General features: G+C 44.8%; 1 non-coding gene across 1 annotated transcript; it reads right to left on the minus strand.

Annotated features, from left to right (window-relative positions):
- Window positions 1-4,976: 4,976 nt before the first annotated feature.
- Window positions 4,977-5,048, minus strand: TRNAP-GGG (transfer RNA proline (anticodon GGG)). The gene has a single exon. It is a non-coding gene; the product is annotated as a tRNA-Pro (tRNA).
- Between the last annotated feature and the right edge of the window lie 3,016 nt (window positions 5,049-8,064).

The raw sequence follows: 8,064 nt of genomic DNA on the forward strand, positions 1-8,064 counted from the left end.
GATATTCATTGCCAGCATTTTTAGGATTGCCTAGTGCTCGCATTCTAAAATATTGCTCAAGCACTGCCCACAGTTTCCTGCCTGCATAGAATTTGGTTTTCACTACATTTGCTTTTTGTCTATTGTTTGCTAGATTGTCTTGCTCAACGTATTAGTTTGCATTGGTTCATTGCTTTATTCATATGGTGGAGACCTCACGCTTAGCTAGTTCATAGTTCATGTATGTTACATTTAGTTTTGAGTGGTTGTGGTAAAGAGGAACAGCAACTTCACAGCTTCCCTTAAGTCACCCAAACCCCTCCTAAATGTGTTTTGTTTTTAATTTGGCTTAAGTTTTTGTAGTTTTTGTAGTGGCAGAAGATGGCCCCGCTTTTCTCTCTGAATTTCTAGTCTGAATTTCAATCTTTGCCGCCACTAACGCATTATACATTGGTCTGTAGTGAATAAATTGGACATATAATTCACTACAGAAGGGGGGGAATGTTATGCATGGCAGGATCCCTGCCTTATGCCTTGGCACACTGTCTTCTATAACCAATGGCACCCCACAATAGTCTAGGCTTAAGCTAAAGCCATGACACTGCTAGGGTCAGCCAAGCCAGGCCAGACTCCATCTTAGAAATCTTGCTCTCTGCCTCAGGTTTCGAAATCCAGGTGCCTCCATGCCCTACTCTCGACCCCCCCCCCCATTGTATTTCTAAGTGAGTGGACTGGCTTCCTCCTGTTTGCCTAAGGGCTCCTAGGAAAATCCTTTGTCTTGCAACATTTTTCACACTTGGCCCCTCTGCCAGGGGATATTTCCTCCCCACACCCTGCCAGCTAGACCTGATGGCTCTCTTCCTCAGAGCCATTAATACCTTTATCCAAATCCATTTACGGCCATCACCCCCCCCCCACTTGGCCAGGTATTGTCCTAATCTCTGGAGACCCTGGAAACTTCCAGCACATGCTTACCTGAGCCTTGTCACATAGCCCCCTTCCCAAAATCCTATAAAAACTGTGGCTTCACACAGCCACTCTGAGTGTCTTCCAACCCGGGACCTCCCACGCTGGTTCGTGCTCCTTCCTCTGACCCACCACTCCTCGGACAGGTAACTATCAAGCCTTCCACTCTTCCTCCCCCTTCTCTATATGACTGCTTGTATGTGTGTGTTAGCTATTTGTGTGTACTTTTGTTATTTTCCTTTCAATAAAAGCTTATATTAACATTTTACCATTTAAATCTGTGTTTGCCTTGAGTTCCTACAGGTGGAATAACCCTCGTATACAAAGGTAACGATCCGATAACGCTAAGTTACCCCCCTCTCGCAGCATTTGAGCTAATATTCCCCACAAGCTCAAAGATACGTGTTTTAGGACACGTGTCCAGCAATTTGGGTAACAAGGGGTAATACTAATCGTTGGATTGGACTGCAGCAATTGACCAATTGTGATTGGACAAAGGTTTCCTAATGTCTTCCAAATATGGGTAGGTTTGTGATGAGGATGGGCACCCTTCTCCCCCTGTCCATGTATATTCTGTCCTCCTCTCTGTTTCAGATGTCACCCTTCTATATCGTTACCATCTCTGAGAAAATAAAAGCCTCCCTGCAAAATGACTCAAGCTGGGGTTGGACTTGATGGTTCCGCAGCTCTCTTAGTTCCACAGGGCCTGCAAGACAGAGCTCTTCCACCAGGAATTGGGTTTAGGCCAGAGCCAGGAGGGCCGTCCCTGGGTCAGCCGGGTCAGCTGTCTCCCCATGGAAGTCTTCCTTGAGGCACCGGGGGAGGCTGCTGAGCAGGGCGAGAGGAGGATAGTTTGTTGGAGGGAATGTTTATATATATATATATATATATATATATATATATATATATATATATATATATATATATATATATATATATATATATATATATATATATATATATATATATATATATATATATATATGTCAGTAGGTGATGGGTGATAACTTTGGGCAGTTGGAGGGAAGGAGAATGAAGGAGGCTCAGGATGCATCCCTAATTGCCTCCAAGAAATCATTCCCAGGGATTTCAATTTCCAAATGACCAGCTTTGGCTTCCAAAGTAGAATCAATGCATTATCGTGATTTGTTTTAAAATTCTGTTGTTGTTGTTTTAGAGAGCTCTAGCTATGTGCAATTAGCACTGCGGGTAGAAAATTAGGACGCCAGGCAGAAAGCTAGGCTAGACCCAGCCCCCTGGTACACAGAAAATTGTCATATCACCATGAAATGTTCCAATCCGTCCTTCTTAGAAATAGCCAGCTTGGTGTAGTGGTTAATAGTGGCGGCCTCTAATCTAATCTGGAGAGCTGGGTTTGATCTCCCATTCCTCCACATGGAGCCAGCTGGGTGACCCTGGGGTAGTCACAGTTCTTCCAGAGCTCTCTCAGCCTCACCTACATCATAGGGTGTCTGTTGTGGGGAGAGAAGGGAAGGCAGTTGTAAGCCACTTTGAAACTCCTTTGGGCAGTGAAAAGTGGGGTATAAAAACCAACTTTTCTTCTCCTTCCTTCTTCTATCTTCACTTTCTATGTACAGGGCCTTTATTTTTGGGAGGGAGAACATTAAAACCATGTGATCACTTAAGAGAAAACTCACCTTCTGCTGAGTTTCTTCTTTCTTTGAAAGCCCAATTGGATTAGTCAACCTGTTTTTAAAGACTCAGCCGCAGGCTACCTATGTCAAGCATGGGCTAATGTAAAGTGTGATTTGCCCACTGGGAAAGAAAAGATGGTTGCCGAAGGTTCAGGGGCTTGGAAGGCAATTTGAGAAGGAGTCACTAAAGTTTGAGGAATGTTGCTTTAGGTCTTGGGGGCAAATGTGAAACTGATCTCGTGTTTATTTCTTATTCCTTCATGATGGCCGTTTTTCTGCCCGGTGGCAGAACTGGAACCTGTAATCGAAAAATGCGGCTGCTGAAATCAATTGCGAAAGCCATTAAGCATCTGCGATGATTTCTTTCTCTCTCTTTTTTAAAGCCTGCGATGGACTCTCCCAGCTAACCCTCATCCATTCCCTTTCTCCTCAACAGCTTGTTCCATTGGCTCTGATCGTCCGGCTGGGACTCTATATCCGGAAGATCCATTGGCTGCAGTCAGGCATAGCAAAACCAGTCACCTGTTAAATTTAGATTTCTTGAATCTGCCAACAGCTTGACACATTGATAAACAGCCATGGTTTTTAGTAAAGGTTCGGAAAGCTCACTCACTGGCCGTTAATTGCTTTGTGGTGCTGAACCATAAAAACGGCATTGACTCAGTTCTGAGCCATCTCCCCATAACACGGGAGGACTGGCAGCTAGTCTTAAGGAGACGAAGGCCTCTCCATCACTCTCCAGAAGGTGGGTGAGATGGCCTCTCTCCCAACAAAGGCAGTTCAGATTTACAGCCAGCCTCAGATGTGAGAAAGGCTGCAAAGCGGGCCAACAGTGACGGAAATAACCCCCACCCCCAGATGGTGACCGCCAAGGGAGGTTGTGATTCATAGCCCAAGAGAGGGAGGCCAACTGCAGAAATCTTCCAGTCTGTTGATAAGGTTGGGAGGAGGTAATGCAATCTCAGGCTTTCTGGGCTGAATTTAAGATAGTGTGATCCACAGGTGAAAATCTCCACCTAGAAGTGGAATTCTTTTTTTTTTCTTCTTTTTTTAAACATAGGGTGACATACATTTTTGTTCCTGTATGTTACTTTTATTTCAATGTAACTGAAGAAGTGGACAGCTGCTCAGATTTGACTCTCAGTTTTAGAGAGGAGCAAACCAACTATGTCATTAGAATGGAAGATATTACGGCCGAAGTTCACTTACTTTGGACTCACTAGAAAAATCATTAATGCTTGGCATGGTCAGCGGCAAAAAGAAATATGGTCGCTAAAGGATCCGCTAGTTCGACACGATCAAAGCCGCTACAGGGATGACCATGAACCAATTTAAAGAAACAGTGAAAGAAAGGGATGTATGACAAAGACTTTCCTATAGAATTGCTGAGGGTCGGACAGGATTGAACGGATGACATCATCATCATCATCCTGTTTCCACCCAGAGTTGAACTTGTTGACCTTGGGGCTATTACTGAACCCAAACTGCTGTATTTGTATGCTGATTCACAGCCATTCACAAGATCCTGTTTACTGCCTCAGTTCTATCCCAGCTATGGTTACCCAGTTAATTCTGCATCTGAACTGAAGCTAAACCTTTCTGGCGATTAACAACCCCCTCTCTCCACCTATATGTATGGTTGAGGAAACTCAATTTCATTATATGTGAAGAAGTGTGCTTACACACAAAAGCTTATATCTTGAATCAAACTCCGCTGGTCAAAAAAATGCTATTGGTCTCAAACTTTGCTCTGCTGCTCCAGATCAACATAGCTACCCACCTGAATCTACAATTCTCTTGTACTGGGCTACCAAAAATGAAAGCTTCCCATTCTTTCCCCTCTTCTCTGTTGTGCTGAGAGTGCTGGAAGAGTCTCAGTGGGTTTCCCCCCTCTCACTAGAGTATCACATAAAGGGACTGGAAGTAGCGTATCTAGGACCTTCTCTCTTGGCTTTCATAACCTTCTCCTCCACCGACCTCAGCCATCCAAAGATCTCCTACTTTCTCACAGCAAGCATGGTGCCATACCAAGATTTGGGAGACCCAAGTTTGAATCCCTGCTCTGCCATGGAAGATTGCAGAGAGATCTTGGGCCAGCCACATACTCTCATCCTAACCTACCTCACAGGACTGTTGTGAGGATAAAATGGAGGAGAATGATGTCACAGGCTTTGAGTCCTGGCTCATGAGAAACACAAGGTGGGCATGTAGTAAATAAATACTTGCTGCTTGCTATGCAGAGGAAGGCAATGGGAGACCATCTCTGCTCATGAATACATATGAATTTGCCTTATACTGAATCAGACCATTGGTCCATCAAGGTATGCACTGGTATGACTCTTTGGGGTCTCATGTAGACCACCTGATCCTTTTAGCTGGAGATGCTGAGGATCGAACCCAGAACCTTCTGCTTCCCAAGCAGATGCTCTACCACTGAGCCATGGTTCCTCCTTATAGCACCTTATGCCTGGAGCTGCCTCCCCCAATTCCTGTGTGCTGCCCCTCTCACTTCCTTAAAACCCCATCCCAAATTCATGCTTTTTGATGGAACCTTCAGCATAGCTTCTTACTTATCTGTTCAAACTGAAACTAAACCTCATCCCATATGGCTGTCATGAATGCATACTCCTCTCCTGGTCATTCCTGCACCCATCTCGCTCTTGCCTTTGTTGTCTCCTTTATGTCAAACTGTAGACAGAAAGTACCAGAGGGCAGGGACCTGTCTCTCCCCCCACACACACCTTTTTCATTGCACGATGTCATGCATAACAAAGATGTTTGACTACAAAACTCATCCTGAATGTACCAGCTATCTGAAACTTGTTCACAACAGTACAACCCATCTCTGTTCATCAGGATCCTCTAAACATATCCTCTACATGCATTTGAGGGTCTTTTGAGATACTGTGTAGAAGCCAATTGACAAAATTCCAGCTACCTAAAGGGCATACATGAAAAAAAAATTGGCTCTTGCTAGTCTTCCGGGTTGTGTGGTTGTGGTTTGGTAGTTTTAGTCTACTGCTTTTCTATCTCATACCAGAATAACTGGCCATAGGGTAGGGAGCTAACAGGGGGAGGGAGACCTTTATATTCTCTGTCCACCATGACCTCAACCATAGGACTGGTGGAAGACTGCCATCTTGCAGGCCTTTAGGAACTTCAACAGCTCTGTCTAGACCAAGTATCAACTTTCTTCCCAACCTGTAAACAAATTGATAAAATTGAGGGAGTTGGAGAACTTGACTGTGTATTAAGAGTTAGCCTGTAAACAGAGAGATAATGAGATAGTATCTGAGAAACAGTAGTGAGGAGATGGTGGCCAGAAAAACCATGGATGGGGAAACAGTGGCCAGAAGGACATTGTTGGGACACCAGAGGAACAATGGCTGGAGAAAAATGGGCACAGACTCTGCCGTCACATCAGGTGTCTTGTCTTAATGGGAAGCATCAGAGTTCTCAGTGGACATAACCTAATGAAAACTCATCTCCTTCTCACAGGATGAAAGCAACAGGTCACTGTTTCTTACGCTTCTTCTGGAGATGTTTTGAATCCTGAGATATGACACTGATGAATGATCAGGGGGGCTTAATATTCACCATGATGCTTTCGTAGACTGTCTTGCATTCAGTCAGTCAGTCAGTTACTCATGGAAATGCGTCGACGATAAAGTGTAAGCAGCATATGGATGAAGAACTGATCAATGGAAGCTGGCCTGTCTGCAAAATGCAACAAGTGACAGCAAGGGCAGAGTTAAATGGCAGAAGACTGATGTATTGTCCCTTAGACTAGAGAGTTTTTGCAAGGGAAATTCAGCTGTGATGCAGGCAGCTCTGGGAGCATCAAGAGATCAAAGCAAAATAAAAGTACTGGTGCTGAAGATGTTCTTCTAAGGTCAGTGCATGAGTGCATGGCTATTGCTCAGTATCTCACTGCCCATTGACTTCCCACTCAACAGACTCATCAGGGGAAAAGCCACAGTAGAGCCTTGCAGAGCTGTTCCCATCAAAACAGACAATCTGATGGACGGTGGGTAAACCGGTGGTCCAACTAACTATAAGTCAACTTCATAAATTGTGAGTCATAACTCAGAGGTACAGACTTTGGTTGCAGAAAGTGCCAGGTTCATTCCCTGGCATCTACAGTTCATGGATCTCTGAAGGGAAGGATTCGCTGGACAGCCATTACCACTCAGCAAATGCTGGCAGGGGACTCCTGGGAATTGTAGTCCATGGACATCTGGAGGGCCGCAGTTTGACTACCCCTGGCTTAGACAATTCTGCACTTCATGGCTCTTGAACAGATTGACTGATTGTATTTCAATGTGTATTGGCAGTGTTATTTCCTAGCAGGCGTGCTGATACAGACTAGGGTAGACAGACCCAATGGCAGGGGTAGTCAAACTGTGGCCCTCAAGATGTCCATGGACTACAATTCCCATGAGCCCTGTCAGCAAACACTGGCAGGGACTCATGGGAACTGTAGTCCATGGATATCTGGAGGGCCACAGTTTGACTACCCCTGCCCTATGGTATCCCTGGAAATGGGAGGGCAGGGATGAACCCTAGCATCTTGCAATGCTGTGATGGCACTTCCAGCTGCATAACCATTTTGAGTGATGCCTAAAGTTTCATGTGATGCAGTTTGCACCCTTTTCAGTTAGAGATGGGCAAGAACTGTCTCACAAGCTGAAGTGTGTGATGAATTTTGACCAGATTGTGGTTTGCAAAGTAAAAAAAATCTTGACAGGTCAACCGGCACAAGCTTTCCAGCTGTTTGTGGTGGCTTGTGCCAGTTTGTGGATGGATATATTTCCATATATGTATTCATACAGTCTAAATGGTTATTCACCTTTTAAGCAACAGGGGGCAGAATTTGGAGGAGCATCCAGGGGAAGTCCCCTGTGATTTTGATATCTCTAGCTTGCACAGGATCTGTTCCATAAACCTCAGAACCTGCCAAACCTGCATCTCACAGTGACAGGTGGTGATTTTGACAGGTGCAGGTTCAGAAGGTTTAGGAGAATATAGAACAAATCCTGTGCAAGCTAGATACACCAGGCTCACAGAGAATGTCCAGCTGACCCTCCTCTACCTGCCCTGCAAGTTTGATGAGGATTGGATATGGCCCTCCAAAGAAGACCCCAGAAAAGTGCTATCTATGGGAATTGCAGGTTGTCAGAAAGCACTAGAGGGCAGGTAGAGGAGAGATAGACAGAGATCCTGTGTGTATATGGTACCTCTAGCACACCAGGGAGCCTTTCTACCATGTCAAGAACTTCACAAACTGAACGAGCTCAATCAGCTGCTAAAAGTTAATGACTGTTTATAGTTCATGAGCCATGTTTGTCACAAGCCATGGACCAAACGAAGGCACATTTTCCCAATTTATGCCCATCCTTACTTTTGGTTACAGAGCTAGAAGTGGCATCACAACACTATGAGATGCCATTTTAGCCTAGCGTTC

The sequence above is a fragment of the Paroedura picta genome, chromosome 12 (assembly GCF_049243985.1).
Source record: "Paroedura picta isolate Pp20150507F chromosome 12, Ppicta_v3.0, whole genome shotgun sequence".
Classification (NCBI taxonomy): Eukaryota; Metazoa; Chordata; class Lepidosauria; order Squamata; family Gekkonidae; genus Paroedura; species Paroedura picta.